Here is a 20,663-nt window from a genome sequence, read left to right as displayed (position 1 = left end):
GGGGTGGAGAAGGCAGACCGCTCCTTGGCCCCCTCGGTGAGCGCAATCTGCCAGTATCCGCAGGTGAGGTCGAAGGTGCTGAGGAACCGTGCTGCCCCGAGTCGGTCAATGAGCTCGTCGGCTCGTGGAATGGGGTGGGCATCGGCTCGGGTGACGTCATTGAGCCCCCGGTAGTCCACACAGAACCGGAGCTCGGGGGCGACACCGGGGGCCGCTGCCTTCGGGACCAGGACCACGGGGCTGGCCCAGGGACTGTCAGATGGCTCGATCCACTCCCATGGTCAACATCTTCGAGACTTCAGCTTGAACGCAGGACCGGACCCGGTCGGGGACCCGGTAGGCTCGGTGTCTCACCGGCGGCCTGTCCCCGGTGTCCACGTCATGGACACACCAGTCGGTGACTCGGGGGATCAGGGAGAAGAGGTCGGCAAATTGTCCTAGTAGCTGGCGGCAGTCCTCTTGTTGCTGGGCAGTGAGAGCTGGGGAGAGGTTCACTCCCTCCACGGAGCCATCCTGCTCCTTGACACACAGGAGGTCCGGGAGGGGATCGGACTCATCTTCGGCCCCGTCATCGGTGGCCAGCAGGAGGCTTAGTTCTGTCCGCACGAAGTGAGGCTTGAGGCGGTTCACGTGAAGGACCCGGAGGGGATCCCGAGGCGACTGGACGTCCACCAAGTATGTGACTGGACTCTTCCGCTCAATCACTTTGTAGGGCCCGGTCCACCTGTCCTGGAGGGCGCCTGGCTTCACGGGAGCCATGACCCATACTTGTTGGCCCGGCTGGAACTCGACCAGAGTGGCATTCTGGTCGTACCAGCGCTTCATCTCTTCTTGGCTTGTCTCTAGGTTGGCCTCGGCCAGTGCTCGGAACTTCCTGGTCTGGTTCCGGAGGGTCAGAACATAGTGGAACACATCTCGTGGGGTGGTCTGGGGTGCCGCCTCCCACCCCTCCTTAACCAAGCTGAGGGGACCTCGGACGGGGTGTCCATAGAGCAACTCAAACGGGCTGAACCCTAGGGACTTCTGGGGGACCTCTCGGTAAGCGAACAAGAGGCAGGGGAGCAGGACGTCCCACTTACGCCGGAGGGGCTCTTCTAGGCCAGTGATCATCCCTTTCAGAGTCCGGTTAAACCTCTCTACTAGGCCGTTCCCTTGGGGATGGTACGGGGTAGTGAATTTGTGGGACACTCCACATTGTTGCCACAGGGACGTCATGTACCTCGAGATAAAATTAGTGCCGCGATCGCTCACGACCTCGCGGGGGAACCCTACCCGGGAAAAGATCCCCATCAGGGCCCGGCCCACTACGGGGGCTGTGACGGTGCGTAGGGGGATCGCCTCAGGGTATCGGGTGGCGTGATCCACCAGGACCAGGATGAAACGGTGACCTTGGGAGGTGGGGGGGTCCAGGGGCCCCACGATGTCGATCCCGACTCGTTCAAAGGGGGTACTGACGACCGGGGAGGGTTGGAGGGGAGCCTTGCGCTTCCCCCCACTCTTCCCGCTAGCTTGGCACGTGGGACAGGACTTGCAGTGGGCTTCTACGGCTGCTCTCATCTTAGGCCAGTAAAAATGGGTCACGAGACGGCTGTAGGTCTTGTCTTGACCCAGGTGGCCGGCAAGGGGGACGTCGTGGGCTAAGCCCAGGAGGAAGTCTCGGAAGCGGAGGGGTACCACCAGCACCCGTCCGGATCCCAGCTCCACCGACTTCTGCTCACTATACAAAATGCTATTCTCCCAATAAATTCGGTGCGTGCCAGTTTGGTCGCCTGCGGCTTGGCCCTCGGCCTGGCGCCGCAGTCCGACCAGGGAAGGACAGGTGGCTTGCTCCCGGCTCAACTCCTCCCGGGTGGGCCCACCCTCGTGGCGCCATTGGGCCAACTCGGGTAGATCGCCTAACTCAGGGACCGGGGCGGTGTCGGACAGGGAGGGCTCGTCGCTGGCGACGGGCCCCTCCGATGGGGGGACGGGAGGACCCTCGGGGGTTACTGCTCTGACTTCTTCGGTCGGGGCTTCTTCGACTTCTCCCAGGGGGGTGAGTCGGGCTGACATAGATCGGGTGGTGGCGCACACCCACTCGGGGAGCCCCATCATCTCTAGGTGGGCCTTGCGTTCGACGTGCTTCCAGGGAGAACTCTCCAGGTCGTTCCCTAGGAGGCAGTCGACCGGCTGGGAGGTTCTTACGGCAACCCTCAGTTTACCTATCACTCCACCCCACTCAAACGGCACCAGAGCTACCTGACACATACTCTCTCTATTATCGGCGGAAATGACTGGGCAAAAGACGTTGGGGAGGATCTGCTCCTCGGGGACTAAGTGCCTGAGGACACCGGTGATGCTGGCCCCGGTGTCCCGCAGGGCCTCTATTTGGTGGCCATTGATCTTAACGAGCTGCCCGTATTTCTTCGTGTTGGAGGGCAGGAGGCTACCAGGGACCATCTCCCTATCTCCCAGGGATACTAGGGCCATGGCTGCGGGTTCCCACTCCCCGGTTTCCTCAACCTCCTCCCCCAGAGCTACGTTGGCTATCTGTCTTGCAGGGGTGTTTTGGGTGGCCATGGGGCATTCTGGGTCATTGGCGTAGTGCCCGGGCTTCTGGCAACGGAAACAAGTGACGGTTACCCTGTGTCCCCGTCTCCCGGGGGGTCCGGTTACTGGTGGGGGGGGCGCTGGGAAAGGTGGAGATTGGGTCTTCGGGGGACTAGGCTGGGACTCTCTCTGGCCTCCCTGGTTCCCCCCTCCTCTCTGGCGGGGTGGTCCCTGACTGGCTCGGGGGTATTCTCCTACCATGCCCCGGGTGACCCGGGTGTTGGTCCAGCGGTCTGCTTCCACCGCCAGCTTCCTGGGATCAGTGAGTTTGCTGTCAAGCAGATGCTGGCGTAGTTCCACAAAGCAGTTCGCAGCCAGGTGTTCCCACAATAGGAGGTCGGTGAGTTCCTCAAGGGTGGTGACTTTGCTGCCCTTGACCCACCCATCGAAGGCCCGACTAAAAAAGTTTACATATTCCACCCAGGTGGTGCCCGGGATTTTCCTGCAGTCCCGGAATTGCTGACGGTACATCTCGGGGGTGAGACCGTACCTTGTGAGTAGAGCCTCTTTCATGTGGCTGTAGGAGGTCTGCAGAGAGAGGGGTAGGTCGAGCAGGGTGTCTCTTCCTTCGCTCAGAAACCGTCCCCACAACCCTGCCCCCCAGTCCTTCTGCGGGACCCGATGGGAGGTCATGGCGACCTCGTAGGCCCTGAACCATTGCTGAATGTCATCGTTTTTATAATATTCCTTGACCACATCCTTGGGGATGTGGACCTTCTGCTCCGCTGGGGAGGTCGCCTCTCGGTTTCCCGGGGGCCTCCCTTCCTCACTTCTGGCCTTGAGCTCAATTTCCTTCAAGCTGCGTTCATGCTCCAGTTGGAGCTTCTTTCCTTCGTGTTCCCGTTGGAGCTTCTTCTCTTCTAGCTCGCCTTGCACACGCATTTGCTCTACTGCTAGCTTTTTCTCTGCTAACTTTAATTCGCCTTCGATTTTGAGTTTAGCTAACTCGAGTTCGTGATTGCGGCTTCTCTCTCTGTCCGCGAGTTCCTCCGGGGATAGGCCCCCGTCTGGTACGATGCTTCGCACCTGATTGCTGCTGCTTTCGCCTTGGGGGGGTTCGGCCTCGTCGGGGCGTTCCCCCGTGTCTTCCGGGCGGGAGGCCCCGGTATCCACCCAGGCTTTCAGTGCTTTCTGCAAATCTTCCTTGGTGTTGAGACCGGTGGTAGCGATTCTAAGTTCTTTGCAGAATTGCTTTAGTTCTTTGTGTGTGTATTCTTCTAGTTGTTCCACCTGGAACACCCTGTTGGCGTTGATTTCTGCGGGGATCATGGTGTTTCCTTCTGCCATCTTTGTTGGTAGTGCGTCCGTCGTTCACAGTACGATCTCTCGGTGATGGGCCCGAATCCCGTCGCTTGCCACCAATGTTAGACGGCGACCTCAGAGGAGCCCGGAAAGGGGGTCCTGACTACCCTGAGACCCACCCTCAAGTATCGTAGCCGGGCACTGGCGGGAGACTCCTCAGGAGGAGAAGTCTCGTATCGAGGATCGTACTTCGGGCACCACACGACACAGAAACACCACACCGTGCGTTCTCAGGAACCAATCTTTATCAAACAGGTTAGCACTGCAAATATGTACAAGGAGAGCGCGGGCTCAATAAGTCGCGGAAGGGATAGGGGGTAGCGGGACAGTCTTTGGCACAAAGGTTCAAGGTAAGGATGTACCCGGCGCACAGCTCACAATCCTCGAGCTGGGGGGTAGGCTGGTTGTCGTGGGGTCCGGCGGGACCAGTGGAGTCTGTGGAAGCCGCGAGTCACTCAGCGGGCTCAGGTACAAGTTCGGAGGTCTTACGATCTTCAGGGAGCCGCGAGTCACTCAGCAGGCTCAAGTACAAGTTCGGAGGTCTTACGATCTTCAGGGAGCCGCGAGTCACTCAGCAGGGCTCAGGTACAGTTCGGAGGTCTTACGATCTTCAGGGAGCCGCGAGTCACTCAGCAGGGCTCAGGTACAGTTCGGAGGTCTTACGATCTTCAGGGAGCCGCGAGTCACTCAGCAGGGCTCAGGTACAGTTCGGAGGTCTTACGATCTTCAGGGAGCCGCGAGTCACTCAGCAGGGCTCAGGTGGTTCTAAGTTCCAGGAGCCGCGACCGCGTCAGCAGGCTCTCGTTGTTCCAGCGTCGAATCTGCCGGACAGTCCCAGAGCACCCCTTGTTATAGGTCGACCCCTCTTTGATGTCCGGAGTCTGTGCAGGCAGGGGTCTTGTCACCTGGGGGTCGCTTGTCGGGGTTTCCTGCCATTGTCTTTTGATCCTTTCAGGGCCGGGTCGGGAGGAGTCCCAGACACCCAGCAGGCGTGGAGCCAGCCTTCAGGGAGGCCGGAGGGCCGATCGAAACCCATCGTCCCAGGGGAGTTCAGAGGTGCGATAGAAACTGCTCCTCCCTCTCTCAACCCCTGGAAGCGTGATGTCCTCCAGCCGGAGTGGCGCCTCTAGGCCCGGGTCGCGCTGGGGCTGGGCGGCCATCTTGGTGCATGAAGTGGGCACGCGGGCCCGGGGTGGCCGAAAGGAGAGAGGCCATGGACGAGGATGTCCGGGTCGAGTGCGTGTGTTCTGGTGGAAAGGCTTGGTGGGGCCGGGGGATTGGGGCTGCCGGCACCAGGTTAGGTGGTGTGGGGACCAGTAGAGCCATGTTATGAGGCCGGGTCTAACAGTCACTCAGCTCAGATTGGGCTTATATTGGGCAGCCCTTCACATCAGTGGATGGTGCAGGGGAGGAAGCAGCAATGCAGCACCTAGATGTATCCTCAGGCAATGCAGAGAGAAGCCCTGCGTGTGGCTTTATGTCACTCAGCTCAGATTGGGCTTATATTATGCAGCCCTTCACATCAGTGGGTGGTGCAAGGGAGGAAGCAGCAATGCAGCACCTAGATGTATCCTCGGGCGTTACAGAGAGAAGCCCTGCGTGTGGCTTTATGTCACTCAGCTCAGATTGGGCTTATATTATGCAGCCCTTCACATCAGTGGGTGGTGCAGGGGAGGAAGCAGCAATGCAGCACCTAGATGTATCCTCGGGCATTGCAGACAGAAGCACTGTGTGTGGCTTTATGTCACTCAGCTCAGATTGGGCTTATATTGGGCAGCCCTTCACATCAGTTGGTGGTGCAAGGGAGGAAGCAGCAATGCAGGACCTAGATGTATCCTCAGACGTTGCAGAGAGAAGCCCTGCGTGTGGCTTTATGTCACGCAGCTCATATTGGGCTTATATTATGCAGCCCTTCACATCAGTGGGTGGTGCAAGGGAGGAGACAGCAATGCAGCACCTAGATGTATCCTCAGGCATTGCAGAGAGAAGCCCTGCGTGTGGCTTTGTCACTCAGCTCAGATTGGGCTTATATTGGGCAGCCCTTCACATCAGTGGGTGGTGCAAGGGAGGAAGCAGCAATGCAGCACCTAGATGTATCCTCTGACGTTGCAGAGGGAAGCCCTGCATGTGGCTTTGTCACTCAGCTCAGATTGGGCTTATATTATGCAGCCCTTCACATCAGTGGGTGGTGCAGGGGAGCAAGCAGCAATGCAGCACCTAGATGTATCCTCGGGCGTTGCAGAGAGAAGCCCTGCGTGTGGCTTTATGTCACTCGGCTCGGATTGAGCTTATATTGGGCAGCCCTTCACATCAGTGGGTGGTGCAGGGGAGGAAGCAGCAATGCAGCACCCAGATGTATCCTCGGGCGTTGCAGAGAGAAGCCCTGCGTGTGGCTTTATGTCACTTAGCTCAGATTGGGCTTATATTATGCAGCCCTTCACATCAGTGGGTGGTGCAAGGGAGGAAGCAGCAATGCAGCACCTAGATGTATCCTCGGGCGTTGCAGAGAGAAGCCGTGCGTGTGGCTTTATGTCACTCAGCTCAGATTGGGCTTATATTATGCCGCCCTTCACATCAGTGGGTGGTGCTGGGAAGCAGCAATGCAGCACCTAGATGTATCCTCGGGCGTTGCAGAGAGAAGCCCTGCTTGTGGCTTTATGTCACTCAGCTCAGATTAGGCTTATATTATGCAGCCCTTCACATCAGTGGGTGCGGCAGGGGAGCAAGCAGCAATGCAGCCCCTAGATGTATCCTAAGGCGTTGCAGAGAGAAGCCCTGCGTGTGGCTATGTCACTCAGCTCAGATTGGGCTTATATTGGGCAGCCCTTCACATCAGTGGATGGTGCAGGGGAGGAAGCAGCAATGCAGCACCTAGATGTATCCTCAGGCAATGCAGAGAGAAGCCCTGCGTGTGGCTTTATGTCACTCAGCTCAGATTGGGCTTATATTATGCAGCCCTTCACATCAGTGTGTGGTGCAGGGGAGGAAGCAGCAATGCAGCACCTAGATGTATCCTCGGGCGTTGCAGACAGAAGCACTGCGTGTGGCTTTATGTCACTCAGGTCAAATTGGGCTTATATTGGGCAGCCCTTCACATCAGTTTAATGGTGCAAGGGAGGAAGCAGCAATGCAGGACCTAGATGTATCCTCAGACGTTGCAGAGAGAAGCCCTGCGTGTGGCTTTATGTCACTCAGCTCATATTGGGCTTATATTATGCAGCCCTTCACATCAGTGGGTGGTGCAAGGGAGGAGGCAGCAATGCAGCACCTAGATGTATCCTCAGGCGTTGCAGAGAGAAGCCCTGCGTGTGGCTTTGTCACTCAGCTCAGATTGGGCTTATATTATGCAGCCCTTCACATCAGTGGGTGGTGCAAGGGAGGAAGCAGCACCTAGATGTATCCTCGGGCGTTGCAGAGAGAAGCCCTGCGTGTGGCTTTATGTCACTCAGCTCAGATTAGGTTTATATTATGCAGCCCTTCACATCAGTGGGTGGTGCAGGGGAGCAAGCAGCAATGCAGCCCCTAGATGTATCCTAAGGCGTTGCAGAGAGAAGCCCTGCGTGTGGCTTTGTCACTCAGCTCAGATTGGGCTTATATTGGGCAGCCCTTCACATCAGTGGATGGTGCAGGGGAGGAAGCAGCAATGCAGCACCTAGATGTATCCTCAGGCAATGCAGAGAGAAGCCCTGCGTGTGGCTTTATGTCATTCAGCTCAGATTGGGCTTATATTATGCAGCCCTTCACATCAGTGGGTGGTGCAGGGGAGGAAGCAGCAATGCAGCACCTAGATGTATCCTCGGGCGTTGCAGAGAGAAGCCCTGCATGTGGCTTTGTCACTCAGCTCAGATTGGGCTTATATTATGCAGCCCTTCACATCAGTGGGTGGTGCAGGGAAGCAGCAATGCAGCACCTAGATGTATCCTCAGGCGTTGCAGAGAGAAGCCCTGCGTGTGGCTTTATGTCACTCAGCTCAGATTGGGCTTATATTGGGCAGCCCTTCACATCAGTGGGTGGTACATAAAGCCCTGCGTGTGGCTTTATGTCACTCAGCTCAGATTGGGCTTATATTATGCAGCCCTTCACATAAGGGAGGAAGCAGCAATGCAGGACCTAGATGTATCCTTAGGCGTTGCAGAGAGAAGCCCTGCATGTGGCTTTATGTCACTCCGCTCAGATTGGGCTTATATTATGCAGCCCTTCACATCAGTGGGTGGTGCAGGGAAGCAGCAATGCAGCACCTGGATGTATCCTCGGGCGTTGCAGAGAGAAGCCCTGCGTGTGGCTTTATGTCACTCAGCTCGGATTGGGCTTATATTATGCAGCCCTTCACATCAGTGGGTGGTGCAAGGGAGGAAGCAGCAATGCAGCACCTAGATGTATCCTCAGGCGTTGCAGAGAGAAGCCCTGCATGGGGCTTTGTCACTCAGCTCAGATTGGGCTTATATTATGCAGCCCTTCACATCAGTGGGTGGTGCAAGGGAGCAAACAGCAATGCAGCACCTAGATGTATCCTCGGGCGTTGCAGACAGAATCCCTGCGTGTGGTTTTATGTCACTCAGCTCAGATTGGGCTTATATTATGCAGCCCTTCACATCAGTGGGTGGTGCAAGGGAGGAAGCAGCAATGCAGCACCTAGATGTATCCTCAGGCGTTGCAGAGAGAAGCCCTGCATCTGGCTTTGTCACTCAGCTCAGATTGGGCTTATATTATGCAGCCCTTCACATCAGTGGGTGGTGCAGGGGAGGAAGCAGCGATGCAGCACCTAGATGTATCCTCAGGCGTTGCAGAGAGAAGCCCTGCGTGTGGCTTTATGTCACTCAGCTCAGATTGGGCTTATATTATGCAGCCCTTCACATCAGTGGGTGGTGCAGGGGAGCAAGCATCAATGCAGCACCTAGATGTATCCTCAGGCGTTGCAGAGAGAAGCCCTGCGTGTGGTTTTATGTCACTCAGCTCAGATTGGGCTTATATTATGCAGCCCTTCACATCAGTGAGTGGTGCAGCGGAGCAAGCAGCAATGCAGCACCTAGATGTATCCTCAGGCGTTGCAGAGAGAAGCCCTGCGTGTGGCTTTATGTCACTCGGCTCAGATTGGGCTTATATTGGGCAGCCCTTCACATCAGTGGGTGGTGCAGGGGAGGAAGCAGCAATGCAGCACCTAGATATATCCTCGGGCGTTGCAGAGAGAAGCCCTGCGTGTGGCTTTTTGTCACTCAGCTCAGATTGGGTTTATATTATGCAGCCCTTCACATCAGTGGGTGGTGCAAGGGAGGAAGCAGCAATGCAGCACCTAGATGTATCCTCGGGCATTGCAGAGAGAAGCCCTGCGTGTGGCTTTATGTCACTCAGCTCAGATTGGGCTTATATTATGCCGCCCTTCACATCAGTGGGTGGTGCTGGGAAGCAGCAATGCAGCACCTAGATGTATCCTCGGGCGTTGCAGAGAGAAGCCCTGCGTGTGGCTTTATGTCACTCAGCTCAGATTGGGCTTATATTATGCAGCCCTTCACATCAGTGGGTGGTGCAGGGGAGCAAGCAGCAATGCAGCCCCTAGATGTATCCTAAGGCGTTGCAGAGAGAAGCCCTGCGTGTGGCTTTGTCACTCAGCTCAGATTGGGCTTATATTGGGCAGCCCTTCACATCAGTGGATGGTGCAGGGGAGGAAGCAGCAATGCAGCACCTAGATGTATCCTCAGGCAATGCAGAGAGAAGCCCTGCGTGTGGCTTTATGTCACTCAGCTCAGATTGGGCTTATATTATGCAGCCCTTCACATCAGTGGGTGGTGCAAGGGAGGAAGCAGCAATGCAGCACCTAGATGTATCCTCGGGCGTTACAGAGAGAAGCCCTGCGTGTGGCTTTATGTCACTCAGCTCAGATTGGGCTTATATTATGCAGCCCTTCACATCAGTGGGTGGTGCAGGGGAGGAAGCAGCAATGCAGCACCTAGATGTATCCTCGGGCATTGCAGACAGAAGCACTGCGTGTGGCTTTATGTCACTCAGCTCAGATTGGGCTTATATTGGGCAGCCCTTCACATCAGTTGGTGGTGCAAGGGAGGAAGCAGCAATGCAGGACCTAGATGTATCCTCAGACGTTGCAGAGAGAAGCCCTGCGTGTGGCTTTATGTCACGCAGCTCATATTGGGCTTATATTATGCAGCCCTTCACATCAGTGGGTGGTGCAAGGGAGGAGACAGCAATGCAGCACCTAGATGTATCCTCAGGCATTGCAGAAAGAAGCCCTGCGTGTGGCTTTGTCACTCAGCTCAGATTGGGCTTATATTGGGCAGCCCTTCACATCAGTGGGTGGTGCAAGGGAGGAAGCAGCAATGCAGCACCTAGATGTATCCTCTGATGTTGCAGAGGGAAGCCCTGCATGTGGCTTTGTCACTCAGCTCAGATTGGGCTTATATTATGCAGCCCTTCACATCAGTGGGTGGTGCAGGGGAGCAAGCAGCAATGCAGCACCTAGATGTATCCTCGGGCGTTGCAGAGAGAAGCCCTGCGTGTGGCTTTATGTCACTCGGCTCAGATTGAGCTTATATTGGGCAGCCCTTCACATCAGTGGGTGGTGCAGGGGAGGAAGCAGCAATGCAGCACCCAGATGTATCCTCGGGCGTTGCAGAGAGAAGCCCTGCGTGTGGCTTTATGTCACTTAGCTCAGATTGGGCTTATATTATGCAGCCCTTCACATCAGTGGGTGGTGCAAGGGAGGAAGCAGCAATGCAGCACCTAGATGTATCCTCGGGCGTTGCAGAGAGAAGCTGTGCGTGTGGCTTTATGTCACTCAGCTCAGATTGGGCTTATATTATGCCGCCCTTCACATCAGTGGGTGGTGCTGGGAAGCAGCAATGCAGCACCTAGATGTATCCTCGGGCGTTGCAGAGAGAAGCCCTGCGTGTGGCTTTATGTCACTCAGCTCAGATTAGGCTTATATTATGCAGCCCTTCACATCAGTGGGTGGTGCAGGGGAGGAAGCAGCAATGCAGCACCTAGATGTATCCTCGGGCGTTGCAGACAGATGCACTGCGTGTGGCTTTATGTCACTCAGGTCAAATTGGGCTTATATTGGGCAGCCCTTCACATCAGTTTAATGGTGCAAGGGAGGAAGCAGCAATGCAGGACCTAGATGTATCCTCAGACGTTGCAGAGAGAAGCCCTGCGTGTGGCTTTATGTCACTCAGCTCATATTGGGCTTATATTATGCAGCCCTTCACATCAGTGGGTGGTGCAAGGGAGGAGGCAGCAATGCAGCACCTAGATGTATCCTCAGGCGTTGCAGAGAGAAGCCCTGCGTGTGGCTTTGTCACTCAGCTCAGATTGGGCTTATATTATGCAGCCGTTCACATCAGTGGGTGGTGCAAGGGAGGAAGCAGCACCTAGATGTATCCTCGGGCGTTGCAGAGAGAAGCCCTGCGTGTGGCTTTATGTCACTCAGCTCAGATTAGGTTTATATTATGCAGCCCTTCACATCAGTGGGTGGTGCAGGGGAGCAAGCAGCAATGCAGCCCCTAGATGTATCCTAAGGCGTTGCAGAGAGAAGCCCTGCGTGTGGCTTTGTCACTCAGCTCAGATTGGGCTTATATTGGGCAGCCCTTCACATCAGTGGATGGTGCAGGGGAGGAAGCAGCAATGCAGCACCTAGATGTATCCTCAGGCAATGCAGAGAGAAGCCCTGCGTGTGGCTTTATGTCACTCAGCTCAGATTGGGCTTATATTATGCAGCCCTTCACATCAGTGGGTGGTGCAAGGGAGGAAGCAGCAATGCAGCACCTAGATGTATCCTCGGGCGTTACAGAGAGAAGCCCTGCGTGTGGCTTTATGTCACTCAGCTCAGATTGGGCTTATATTATGCAGCCCTTCACATCAGTGGGTGGTGCAGGGGAGGAAGCAGCAATGCAGCACCTAGATGTATCCTCGGGCGTTGCAGACAGAAGCACTGCGTGTGGCTTTATGTCACTCAGCTCAAATTGGGCTTATATTGGGCAGCCCTTCACATCAGTTGGTGGTGCAAGGGAGGAGGCAGCAATGCAGGACCTAGACGTATCCTCAGACGTTGCAGAGAGAAGCCCTGCGTGTGGCTTTATGTCACTCAGCTCATATTGGGCTTATATTATGCAGCCCTTCACATCAGTGGGTGGTGCAAGGGAGGAGGCAGCAATGCAGCACCTAGATGTATCCTCAGGCGTTGCAGAGAGAAGCCCTGCGTGTGGCTTTGTCACTCAGCTCAGATTGGGCTTATATTGGGCAGCCCTTCACATCAGTGGGTGGTGCAAGGGAGGAAGCAGCAATGCAGCACCTAGATGTATCCTCTGACGTTGCAGATGGAAGCCCTGTGTGTGGCTTTGTCACTCAGCTCAGATTGGGCTTATATTATGCAGCCCTTCACATCAGTGGGTGGTGCAGGGGAGCAAGCAGCAATGCAGCACCTAGATGTATCCTCGGGCGTTGCAGAGAGAAGCCCTGCGTGTGGCTTTATGTCACTCGGCTCAGATTGAGCTTATATTTGGCAGCCCTTCACATCAGTGGGTGGTGCAGGGGAGGAAGCAGCAATGCAGCACCTAGATGTATCCTCGGGCGTTGCAGAGAAAAGCCCTGCGTGTGGCTTTATGTCACTCAGCTCAGATTGGGCTTATATTATGCAGCCCTTCACATCAGTGGGTGGTGCAAGGGAGGAAGCAGCAATGCAGCACCTAGATGTATCCTCGGGCGTTGCAGAGAGAAGCCCTGCGTGTGGCTTTATGTCACTCAGCTCAGATTGGGCTTATATTATGCCGCCCTTCACATCAGTGGGTGGTGCTGGGAAGCAGCAATGCAGCACCTAGATGTATCCTCGGGCGTTGCAGAGAGAAGCCCTGCGTGTGGCTTTATGTCACTCAGCTCAGATTGGGCTTATATTATGCAGCCCTTCACATCAGTGGGTGGTGCAGGGGAGCAAGCAGCAATGCAGCCCCTAGATGTATCCTAAGGCGTTGCAGAGAGAAGCCCTGCGTGTGGCTTTGTCACTCAGCTCAGATTGGGCTTATATTGGGCAGCCCTTCACATCAGTGGATGGTGCAGGGGAGGAAGCAGCAATGCAGCACCTAGATGTATCCTCAGGCAATGCAGAGAGAAGCCCTGTGTGTGGCTTTATGTCACTCAGCTCAGATTGGGCTTATATTATGCAGCCCTTCACATCAGTGGGTGGTGCAGGGGAGGAAGCAGCAATGCAGCACCTAGATGTATCCTCGGGCGTTGCAGACAGAAGCACTGCGTGTGGCTTTATGTTACTCAGCTCAAATTGGGCTTATATTGGGCAGCCCTTCACATCAGTTGGTGGTGCAAGGGAGGAAGCAGCAATGCAGGACCTAGATGTATCCTCAGACGTTGCAGAGAGAAGCCCTGCTTGTGGTTTTAGGTCACTCAGCTCATATTGGGCTTATATTATGCAGCCCTTCACATCAGTGGGTGGTGCAGGGAAGCAGCGATGCAGCACCTAGATGTATCCTCAGGCGTTGCAGAGAGAAGCCCTGCGTGTGGCTTTGTCACTCAGCTCAGATTGGGCTTATATTGGGCAGCCCTTCACATCAGTGGGTGGTGCAAGGGAGGAAGCAGCAATGCAGCATCTAGATGTATCCTCAAGCATTGCAGAGAGAAGCCCTGCATGTGGCTTTGTCACTCAGCTCAGATTGGGTTTATATTGTGCAGCCCTTCACATCACTGGATGGTGCAGGGGAGGAAGCATCAATGCAGCACCTAGGTGTATTCTCAGGCCTTGCAGAGAGAAGCCCTGCATGTGGCTTTGTCACTCAGCTCAGATTGGGCTTATATTATGCAGCCCTTCACATCAGTGGGTGGTGCAAGGGAGGAAGCAGCACCTAGATGTATCCTCGGGCGTTGCAGAGAGAAGCCCTGCGTGTGGCGTTATGTTTTCTCAGCTCAGATTGGGCTTATATTATGCAGCCCTTCACATCAGTGGGTGGTGCAGGGGAGGAAGCAGCAATGCAGCACCTAGATGAATCCTCAGGCGTTGCATAGGGAAGCCCTGCATGTGGCTTTATGTCACTCAGCTCAGATTGGGCTTATATTGGGCAGCCCTTCACATCAGTGGGTGGTGCAGGGGAGGAAGCAGCAATGCACGACCTAGATGTATCCTTAGGCGTTGCAGAGAGAAGCCCTGCGTGTGGCTTTATGTCAGTCAGCTCAGATTGGGATATATTATGCAGCCGTTCACATCAGTGGGTGGTGCAAGGGAGGAAGCAGCAATGCAGCACCTGGATGTATCCTCAGGTGTTGCAGAGAGAAGCCCTGCATGTGGCTTTATGTCACTCAGCTCAGATTGGGCTTATATTATGCAGCCCTTCACATCAGTGTGTGGTGCAAGGGAGGAAGCAGCAATGCAGCACCTAGATGTATCCTCAGGTGTTGCAGAGAGAAGCCCTGCATGTGCCTTTGTCACTCAGCTCAGATTGGGCTTATATTATGCAGCCCTTCACATCAGTGGGTGGTGCAGGGGAGGAAGCAGCGATGCAGCACCTAGATGTATCCTCAGGCGTTGCAGAGAGAAGCCCTGCATGTGGCTTTGTCACTCAGCTCAGATTGGGCTTATATTATGCAGCCCTTCACATCAGTGGGTGGTGCAGGGGAGGAAGCAGCAATGCAGCACCTAGATGTATCCTCAGGCGTTGCAGAGAGAAGCACTGCGTGTGGCTTTATGTCACTCAGCTCAGATTGGGCTTATATTATGCAGCCCTTCACATCAGTGGGTGGTGCAGGGGAGCAAGCAGCAATGCAGCACCTAGATGTATCCTCGGGCATTGCAGACAGAAGCCCTGCATGTGGCTTTGTCACTCAGCTCAGATTGGCCTTATATTATGCAGCCCTTTACATCAGTGGGTGGTGCAGGGGAGCAAGCAGCAATGCAGCACCTAGATGTATCCTCAGGCGTTGCAGAGAGAAGCCCTGCGTGTGGCTTTATGTCATTCAGCTCAGATTGGGCTTATATTATGCAGCCCTTCACATCAGTGGGTGGTGCAAGGGAGGAAGCAGCAATGCAGCACCTGGATGTATCCTCAGGCGTTGCAGAGAGAAGCCCTGCGTGTGGCTTTATGTCACTCAGCTCAGATTGGGCTTATATTATGCAGCCCTTCACATCAGTGTGTGGTGCAAGGGAGGAAGCAGCAATGCAGCACCTAGATGTATCCTCGGGCGTTGCAGAGAGAAGCCCTGCGTGTGGCTTTATGTCACTCAGCTCAGATTGGGCTTATATTGGGCAACCCTTCACATCAGTGGGTGGTGCAGGGGAGGAAGCAGCAATGCAGCACCTAGATGTATCCTCAGGCGTTGCAGAGAGAAGCCCTGCATGTGGCTTTGTCACTCAGCTCAGATTGGGCTTATATTATGCAGCCCTTTACATCAGTGGGTGGTGCAGGGGAGGAAGCAGCGATGCAGCACCTAGATGTATCCTCAGGCGTTGCAGAGAGAAGCCCTGCATGTGGCTTTGTCACTCAGCTCAGATTGGGCTTATATTATGCAGCCCTTCACATCAGTGGGTGGTGCAGGGGAGGAAGCAGCAATGCAGCACCTAGATGTATCCTCAGGCGTTGCAGAGAGAAGCACTGCGTGTGGCTTTATGTCACTCAGCTCAGATTGGGCTTATATTATGCAGCCCTTCACATCAGTGGGTGGTGCAGGGGAGCAAGCAGCAATGCAGGACCTAGATGTATCCTCGGGCATTGCAGAGAGAAGCCCTGCCTGTGGCTTTGTCACTCAGCTCAGATTGGCCTTATATTATGCAGCCCTTTACATCAGTGGGTGGTGCAGGGGAGCAAGCAGCAATGCAGCACCTAGATGTATCCTCAGGCGTTGCAGAGAGAAGCCCTGCATGTGGCTTTGTCACTCAGCTCAGATTGGGCTTATATTATGCAGCCCTTCACATCAGTGGGTGGTGCAAGGGAGGAAGCAGCAATGCAGCACCTAGATGTATCCTCAGGCGTTGCAGAGAGAAGCACTGCGTGTGGCTTTATGTCACTCAGCTCAGATTGGGCTTATATTATGCAGCCCTTCACATCAGTGGGTGGTGCAGGGGAGCAAGCAGCAATGCAGCCCCTAGATGTATCCTAAGGCGTTGCAGAGAGAAGCCCTGCGTGTGGCTTTGTCACTCAGCTCAGATTGGGCTTATATTATGCAGCCCTTCACATCAGTGGGTGGTGCAGGGGTGGAAGCAGCAATGCAGCACCTAGATGTATCCTCGGGCGTTGCAGAGAGAACCCCTGCATGTGGCTTTGTCACTCAGCTCAGATTGGGCTTATATTATGCAGCCCTTCACATCAGTGGGTGGTGCTGGGAAGCAGCAATGCAGCACCTAGATGTATCCTTAGGCGTTGCAGAGAGAAGCCCTGCGTGTGGCTTTGTCACTCAGCTCAGATTGGGCTTATATTATTCATCTCTTCCCATCAGTGGGTGGTGCAGGGGTGGAAGCAGCAATGCAGCACCTAGATGTATCCTCAGGCGTTACAGAGAGAAACCCTGCGTGTGGCTTTGTCACTCAGCTCATATTGGGCTTATATTATGCAGCCCTGCACATCAGTGGGTGGTGCTGGGAAGCAGCAATGCAGCACCTAGATGTATCCTCAGGCGTTGCAGAGAGAAACCCTGCGTGTGGCTTTGTCACTAAACTCAGATTGGCCATATATTATGCAGCCCTTCACATCAGTGGGGGGTGCAGGGGAGGAAGCAGCAATGCAGCACCTAGATGTATCCTTAGCCGTTGCAGAGAGAAGCCCTGCGTGTGGCTTTGTCACTCAGCTCAGATTGGGCTTATATTATGCATCTCTTCCCATCAGTGGGTGGTGCAGGGGTGGAAGCTGCAATGCAGCACCTAGATGTATCCTCGGGCGTTGCAGAGAGAAGCCCTGCGTGTGGCTTTATCTCACTCCGCTCAGACTCTAACGTTTCCATCTCAGCACACAGTGGGATGAATCCGAAGCCTCACTGACCCAACTCACACTGTGATGATATGGGGATGAATCCGAAGCCTCACTGACCCCACCGCACACTGTGATGATGTGGGGATGAATCCGATGCCTCACTGACCCCAACGCACATTGTGATGATATGGGGATGAATCCGAAGCCTCACTGACCCCACCGCACCCTGGGGGATGAATCCGATGCCTCACTGACCCCACCGCACACCCTGACGATATGGGGATGAATCCAAAGCCTCACTGACCCCAACGCACACTGTGATGATATGGAGATAAATCCGACGCCTCACTGACCCCACCGCACACTGTGATGATATGGGGATGAATCTGAAGCCTCACTGACCCCAACGCACACTGTGATGATATGGGGATGAATCCGAAGCCTCACTGACCCCACCGCACACTGTGATGATATGGGGATGAATCCGAAGCCTCACTGACCCCACCTCACACTGTGATGATATGAATACGAAGCCTCACTGACCCCACCGCACACTGTGGGGATGAATCCGATGCCTCACTGACCCCACCGCACACTGTGATGATATGGGGATGAATCCAAAGCCTCACTGACCCCAACACACACTGTGATGATATGGAGATAAATCCGAAGCCTCACTGACCCCACCGCACACTGTGATGATATGGGGATGAATCTGAAGCCTCACTGACCCCAACGCACACTGTGATGATATGGGGATGAATCCGAAGCCTCACTGACCCCACCGCACACTGTGATGATATGGGGATGAATCCGAAGCCTCACTGACCCCACCGCACACTGTGGGGATGAATCCGATGCCTCACTGACCCCACCGCACACTGTGATGATATGGGGATGAATCCAAAGCCTCACTGACCCCAACACACACTGTGATGATATGGAGATAAATCCGAAGCCTCACTGACCCCACCGCACACTGTGATGATATGGGGATGAATCTGAAGCCTCACTGACCCCAACGCACACTGTGATGATATGGGGATGAATCCGAAGCCTCACTGACCCCACCGCACACTGTGATGATATGGGGATGAATCCGAAGCCTCACTGACCCCACCGCACACCGTGATGATATGGGAATGAATCCGAAGCCTCACTGACCCCAACGCACACTATGATGATATGGGGATGAATCAGAAGCCTCACTGACCCCACCTCACACTGTGATGATATGAATCCGAAGCCTCACTGACCCCACCGCACACTGTGATGATATGGGGATGAATCCGAAGCCTCACTGACCCCACCGCACACTGTGATGATATTGGGATGAATCCGAAGCCTCACTAACCCCTCCGCACACTGTGATGATATGGGGATGAATCCTAAGCCTCACTGACCCCAACGCACACTGTGATGATATGGAGATGAATCCGAAGCCTCACTGACCCCAACGCACACTGTGACGATATGGGGATGAATCCGAAGCCTCACTGACCCCACCGCACACTGTGATGATATGGGGATGAATCCGAAGCCTCACTGAGCCCACCGCACACTGTGATGATATGGGGATGAATCCGAAGCCTCACTGAGCCCACCGCACACTGTGATGATATGGGGATGAATCCGAAGCCTCACTGAGCCCACCGCACACTGTGATGATATGGGGATGAATCCGAAGCCTCACTGACAAAACCGCACACTGTGATGATATGGGGATGAATCCGAAGCCTCACTGACCCCAACGCACACTGTGATGATATGGGGATGGCAGACTTCAGAAATGTCCATCACATCTTGTATTGCCGGGCTCCGTCTTCTTGGGAGGCGAGGGATAGTAGTGCTGTTGGAAGGCGGACCCCGAGGAGTCGGCGAGACCACCAAGGGGGGCCCTCACACTGTACGAAGTAGCCGAGCGCTGCCGAGAAGTCTCCTGAGAGATCCTTCTCCTATCACGTACTAGCACAGTAACACCACCACACAGGACTCAAGGCGGTTGTCTCAAGACAAGCAATTCTTTATCAGCAATAAAAAGGTTACGAGGTCAATATTTACACGAAGGGATCGAGGGATCCACCAAAAGTCTCAGTGTCTCTTTGGAAGGGTAGGGGTAGCGGGACAGTCTTTGGCAGGAGTGCGGTACGAGGGTACCTGGGGCCCAGTTCTTATCCTCAAGCTGGAGGACCTCCGGATCTCGGAGGGGTCGAGCCGCGACGGCGTCAGCAGGGCTCTGGCGTACAGTTCGGGGAGAGCCGCGATCCAATCAGCAGGGCTCTCCAGATGGTTTCTGCTCAGCTCGAGCCGCGACGTCGTCAGCAGGGCTCCGAGGGAGGTTTCAGCGAGGTTGGGCCGCGACAGCGTCAGCAGGGCTCCGATGTTCCAGGTGGCTTCAAAGTGTTCACAAGAAGGAGCCGCGACGCCGTCAGCAGGGCTCGTGATGGTTCCGACAAGAGTTCTTCTCCGTAGGGTCAGCCGCGATTCAATCAGCAGGGCTCTCGACTCCGGGATACAACTGCCGATCTGTGGCGGGGTTGCCCCAGATATAGGTCTGGAGCCCTTTGATGTCTGGACCCAGGCGCCCGGTGGGGGCGGAGAGGCCGGGTGGAGGTGGCCAGACGCCCAGCAGGAGAGGCGCCAGGCCCAGGGGAGTTGCAGGGCGATCACACCTCGAGAGGGGAGGACAGTTGGGGGTCCCATCGATACTGTCCTCCGCCGGAGGCGATGAATGGTTCCTGCGGCACCCCCTGGCCAGTTCGTGGTGCCTCGATGTCGGGGCTTCGCTGGGGTCGAGGCCGGGTTGAGCGGGGTCGCGCTGGCTGGTGCACAGAGTCACGTGGGTGCCAACAAGATGGCGGAGCCACGAGGGGTATGCGACCTCGTGCAGCTCAGGATGAAGGGCCTCGGTGCAGTTCAGAAGGGTGGCCCGTGAAGGCCGGGGCGGGGAACGGGCACAATCCACGGGGGTAAGGACCACGCCACGAGGCCGGGTCAAACAAGTGCCATTAAAGTCAGAGTGGGTCAGCTGTGACCCTTGGTTTGCTCACTGCGTGGCCTTGTGTGGCTAGATAAATCGAGAGTAAAGCAGCGCAAATCACTGTGTGGCGTTACTCTGCCCCAGGGAGACATTCTATGGGGAGGAGCATAGGTGTTCCCACGCATCCACCCGTATTTTGCCACATTCCCAGATTTGTCATTACTGGTAGACATGGTAATGTGTCTAAATTCTACTCCTCACCAGGTGAGGTGTAATGAGGAGAATTATCTTTATTTCTCCTCGTTACTTCCTTAGGGTGTGCTGCATTATGCCACACACATAGAAAAAGGAAAATGCCCCAGAGTCAATGTCCCTTCCTGCACAAAAACAATCTTGCTTACAATACAGACACCCTTGCACCATAGTGCACTCGTGCACCTGCGTTGGTGCTAGGGGGCACACTGTGCACCAGTACAGGGCGAAGACAAGAATGCGCTGTATAATGTTAAATGCTGTGCATTCCTGCCCTTTCCCAGTCATGCAGCGCAGGAAGGTGACACGCTGCATGATTTTTTGTACTAAATCTGCTCGTTATTTCAGCTAAGTGGTAAGTGATGGAGGACCGGTACAATGTACCTTATCTTTACGGGATGTAGGTGTTCTGCATGGCATCTCGAATGACATTCAATTGATATATGTGTTGGTCTCAAATCTTTACGTAAACTAGGCCCAAGATAAGCCCATGTGGTGCTGCAGAAACGCGCAAGGACAAAAACAGGGAATTCAAGGGCTGCTCCATACAGCACGGCTGCCAGCCAGGGTGCCAAGGAGCAGAATTGAAGGCGTGTCACTGTCCAGGACACCGAAGAACCCTGCTAAAGTTA

At 55.1% G+C, this 20,663-nt stretch overlaps 1 protein-coding gene across 1 annotated transcript in view; it reads left to right on the top strand.

Annotated features, from left to right (window-relative positions):
• Window positions 1-20,663, top strand: part of LOC146830524 (E3 ubiquitin-protein ligase TRIM39-like) — a 165,880-nt gene that overhangs the window by 103,639 nt on the left and 41,578 nt on the right. The gene's annotated exons all lie outside the window — the stretch shown is intronic.

The sequence above is a fragment of the Triturus cristatus genome, chromosome 5_1 (genome assembly GCF_964204655.1).
Source record: "Triturus cristatus chromosome 5_1, aTriCri1.1, whole genome shotgun sequence".
Taxonomy (NCBI): domain Eukaryota; kingdom Metazoa; phylum Chordata; class Amphibia; order Caudata; family Salamandridae; genus Triturus; species Triturus cristatus.
The sequence above is the reverse complement of the archived record's forward strand: the minus strand, read 5'-3'. Positions and strand labels throughout refer to the sequence as shown.